We start from the raw sequence: 5,286 nt of genomic DNA, 5'->3' as shown, positions 1-5,286 counted from the left end.
TACTGGCACTCTACCCTCTTCTCGCTGGTGAGTGCCCGGGGGTGGGGAACGGCGGCTCCGGCCGCGGCTTAAACGGGCGCTCCGCCGCACGGCAAGTTTGCCGGTTGGGTGCAGCTGCCAGGGGCTTTATAGTCAGGGCCCGTGGGGCTGCTCCTCCGCTGGCCCCTCCCCCGGCCCGGCTCCCCGTGTTTATTTTGCTCTTTAACGTGGTTTGCTGCGGGTGTGTGTATTGCTCTCACGGCTGCGCTCCTCCGAATAGGAGAGCGTAGAGGCAACGGATCGTGTGTCCCCTGCATGTGCGACCATCTTCTCCGGTAAACAGTCTTTTCTCCCCGCCTCCCTTGGCACTCCGTGCCCTGTGTGCTTTGTGCCTACCGAACTGTGAGGTTTTTCTCTCCTTTCACAATGACAAACGCCATTTCAGCAGCAGCGGACAGTCATGTAGTGTGATTGTCTGTCGGAGTTACGCTCTGGGCTCTTGTGACTACATGTCAGCTGTTGTTACGGCACGGTCTCCTCTTTGCGTAGATCGTGCCTGGGGCAAGAGATAACACCCCCTCCCCCCAAGCCTTTTAGTTTTTTCTTCTCTGAAGGAAAACAGTGGCTGACAATGTAGTATGCTGGATAGCTTCTTTGCATAGATGCTGTCTACCCATCTTACTGGTAATTGACAACTTCCTACTCGTATTGTGTGGTTTAATGTTGCAGAAATTATGGTATCGGTTTTGGCTAGCTACAGATCTGTAATTTAAATTTAAAACAAGAAAAGAACTTGTTTCTGTGTAAGGGCAAAGTCATTTGGAGATACCGTGCTTTATTTCACCTGACATATATAGGAACATTATCCTTTCTGGCTGGGCGACAGCTGAGTGAGCGAGAGGACTGTTTGATCATCAGGAGCCTTCTAGTGCTACCAGGGATAGTGTCAGAGGGAAGGAGGGACTTTTTTCAGTGCATGGTGTGGTATAGTTGAAACAAAAACTTGTAATGCAAGTTTGGGGATAGTGTGTGTGAAAGATTTGTGGTAGATACCCCCTCCCCGCATCAGAGCTCTGCCAGAAGTGGAGGTGGGTGCATATGTTGTTCTCTTTCTAATAGGAAGAGACTGTTGTTAGCTCTCTTACAGGAATTTAGGGGAAGAAAAAAAGAAAATTAACTAAAAATGCAAATGATCAAGCTCTTTGTTTTAGGTTTTTTCCTTTTTATTGCTCTATGTTCATTATTTTACCTCTTCTTTTTTTTTTTTAATGTACCTATGTTTGGTTTTTATTTTGCTCATACCTATTAAGAATCAGGGACAAGAGCCGTAGTCACTTATGCTGCTAGGAAACTGATCCTGAGATTCTTCCGTGAAAATAAGTGCAGTTCTTACTTTGGCTTTGTGTTGAACTGTTAGGTTATATAAGTCTGTATCTATGCTTCTGTTTGATGACACTTTCTGATATTTATAAATATATAGCAGTTCTATATGTATCGAGATGCAGGAATTGTTATGGTGATTTTGAATACACTGCTCTTACCCAATAAGAAAAAGAAAACAGCAAGCATGAGGGAGACAAGTGTATCTGATGGTAAGAGCAAGGTAGTGAACGGTTTGTCCTTTACGGAAAGAGAGTTATGAAGTCCCCCTTTATTAATGGAGAATTGAGTAGCGTGTTTTCGAGCAGCGTAACTTTTCATGTAGCTGCAATCTGAAAATCTGCCCCTGGTAAAAATAATTGTTGGCGTGCGATTAGCATAAATTATAAAGTGAAGTTATTTCATAGTTATTGTGGTTTGGTCTCTCTTTATTCCACCTTACTAGAGTAAGGAAATATTAAATTTTAAATGGGCGTGTAATATCATTGAAATAAGTTTAGCAAAATTCTTTTGCAAGTGGGTTTAATAATAACGAGTTTAATGTGCAGCCCTTTCATCTCCTGTGTAATTTTGTGGGAGCTATCCTTACCTGTAATGTGGTGCTATGTGTGAAACTGTAATGTTTTTATTATTTTCTGGCTCTACTTGCAAAAAAAAATTCCAATAAAGTAGTATTATTTTAATATAGCATATATACAAACACACAGTAACTATTAGGGTGATTTATTTTAAATTACATTAGTATTTGTTAGGATTTATGTATCAGTGAAAGATACTGAGTAAGGAAGTACTGACTGGAAATACATGGCCAACACCACTGACCCTTTAACCTCAAATTGTCATACTCATTTAAAAATTTATGAAGTGTTAAAGCTACAGTAGTCTGGGTTACTAATTGGAGAAACTTTTGCTAATCATTTACTTTTTCAGTGCAACACAACAAAAACAAGCACAAACTCAATCAACTGTTGTTGTGAATTCATTAATTCTTTAGGAGTGAAGTGGATTACAAATCTCTTTTTAAACTGATTCTGCTGCTAGAAGTTGACAGTTAACTTTTTTTTATCGCAGGCTTTGTTATGGGTGTGAATCAAAAAGAAATGTTCTTGACTGGAGAATTACAGTTCTGAAATAGTCATAATCTACTGTGATTCTGTTTGGTTATGTTCAAATAATATTTCTTCCCACAAACATTTGTTTTGTTTAAGAAGGAACGGTATCTCCCCACCCCAGAGAAGCCAGAGCTCTGTGGTGAGTCTGGTTGCTGTAGTGGATTCCGGTTGGTTTAACAGTTCATGATTTCTAGCTTAGTTTTCTGTTGACTGTAGACAGTCTGTAGAGAGGGGTTAGGTACCACTGTTTCTTCTGAATCTTTTTACGGAAAATATTTTCTAAAAGCTTTTAGTAACTGATTCTCTTTTATCAGCGATGTCCAGAAAGTATAGAGGTCCTTAGTGTTCTTAGCTCAAAATACTTCACGTGAGGGGAGGGCACAGTCTTAAGTTAAGGTTTTAAAGTTAGCTTTGAATGTCCAGATGCTGAGTGTGATCTCAGGCTTGCATAGTTGGGTTTCATGAAGTGTCCCTCTGGACTTAGTGACGCAAAGGTCTGTTGTCTGTTGCTCTATAATGAAGCAGGAATCCAGTGCCGTTCTAGAAAATGGGTTAATGTTTGTATGCTCTGTCAGGCAAAAAAAAGCCACAAACAACCTACGCAAAGAAATCTAGAATTTTACTCTAAATGTAAAGCATTTCTTAGGAAGATGATATAAGGGCCAGTTTGCATATTTGTCATCAGAATACACCTCGGATATAAACTTGTTTATACTGGCATACACATCAGATTAATAGGCTTGCTCATTAAAAATACACTTTCTGTCTGAAATGGCTATGTTTCCAATGCAGCAGTAGAAGAAATTATATTTATCCTAACTCTGTTTTTACAGTAGTCAACATGTCTGCTGCTGCTTCTGAAAAAGAATGTCTGTTTATCAAAACAGTATTTAATAAGCAATTGTTAAGGGCCAGTTTACTTAAATACTAGTTAAGAGTTGTCTAATAACTATTTAGAGGCAAAATGTTCTGAGGTAATACGCTTTGTATTAAAACTTCAGACCCAGCTGGCAAACAGTCTTCCTATGAATAATCCTTAATCATAAAAGTAGTCTTACTGAAATGAATTTGATTTTTCCTGTGAGTAAGGGTTAATCATATGACGGTGAGGGCTTGCATGAAGTACGAAGATGTTTCCTCAACTGTCTGGCTTAGCTGCTGTGGTGGATCCAAGGCACAGGCCAGTCTCTGAAAATTGGGATGAAGTTGCATAACGTTTCATATGCTGAAGCTGGAAAAAAAGAGTACAGCAAAGGGTGTCAGGAATGACCTAAAATTTGGAGTAGCTTTCATGTGGTGAAAGATTAGATACCGTAGGAGTAGGAGTCTTCAGCCTGGGGAAGACATGATTGTGTTCTTGGAAAGTGAGACCTATTTATAGCGGACTGTAGAGAAGCTTGTATGGAAGATGTTGTGAGTACTTGTTTAAATGCGTTCTTGCAGAAACCTGCTGCCGGAAAGGTTGGGTTCGTAGGAACTGTATCTTTGTTCCAGTTAATGTTCAAAGGCAAATTTACAAACTGTAAAGGTCATTGCTGCTGTTAGTTTTTTCCAGTTCGCAAACAGGAACAGAAGTTGTTGCCTTCGATCGGTGAATTTTGTTGCCATTTTCATAATGAAACTGAAAGGAGTCAAGGAAATCTGAGATGGCATTTGAATTACTTTCTTAAAGCTTTTTCGTGGCATCAGAAAGTGAAGATTAGGCATGCAGAGATTGCTGGTGAGGTGCTCTTTGGTGTTGCATAATTGTCAATAAAGGACTTCATAGTAAATGGTTGATTGCCCAACTAAATCCATAAGTAGTAGTAAATTAACTGGTAGTCGTTCTTGCTTATTGAATTATCATAAATGCAGTGCTGCAAGCAGTAGGCTGTTATTTTGGCATGCGGGATGTTAGATCACTACGTAGTAGATACCTTCTTTGTTTGAAATTCTATGTGAATTTACGTATGCGTATATAATTAAGAAATGGAATTAGCCTCTCCAGTTTTCCAAAAGTATGATTCTTTAGTTATCTTTATCCTGAATTTTATTAGGTAACAAGATAGAAGTAGAAAAATTACATTAGAAAGCTTGCTTGCTTTCTGCTAATAAAAGATTATTTCAGGTTTTAAATCACTTCAGCGGTAGGCTTTTATTATGTCCTGTCAGAGTATTCGATAGTTTAATGATATCTACTAGGGTGTGAGTTTTGAAGAAAACAGACCCAGATCGGGATGGAGCGACATTCAATTAGCTTGCCCAGCTTTGGGAGTGGAATTAATGAACCTGTGTTAGGTAACTAACCTCTTCTGAATGTTGCACAAAGAAAATCAGGTGCGCAGGAGTGACATTTGCAGTTTGGGACAAAGCATGCCGAAGAATCCCAAGCTAGCCACTAAGAAATATTTGAGTGAGGTTTTCTTGAAATTCAGATTATCTTCTGAATGTACACGTACACTGGGGCTGTGAATCCTTCTCCAATGACTGTGTTCTGACTTTGGTGATAACCTGAGTCCTTTGGTGAGACGGGTATTGCGAACACCAAGATTAAGAAAATACTCAAATATTAGGCTGATGTATTAAAAAAAAAAAAAAAAAAAATTCTAGGTAACTACGTCTTAAGAATCATGATTTTTCACTTGCTGTAATACTGTCTGAAAACACATATTTCTGGATTTTTCTGTGTAATTAGTGCAGTATTGACATCATAACCCCAGTTCTCAAAACCCCCCAGATTAATTTGATCTTGAATTCTTTTCCCCTTCTGCTTCTGAGAGCACTTCCTCAGGTGAAAGAGCGTAAAGAAGGAACTCTTTAATCCTATATGTAGACA

Source organism: Pygoscelis adeliae, unplaced genomic scaffold (assembly GCF_000699105.1).
Source record: "Pygoscelis adeliae isolate BGI_AS28 unplaced genomic scaffold, ASM69910v1 Scaffold483, whole genome shotgun sequence".
NCBI classification, from domain to species: Eukaryota; Metazoa; Chordata; class Aves; order Sphenisciformes; family Spheniscidae; genus Pygoscelis; species Pygoscelis adeliae.
The sequence above is the reverse complement of the archived record's forward strand: the minus strand, read 5'-3'. Positions refer to the sequence as shown.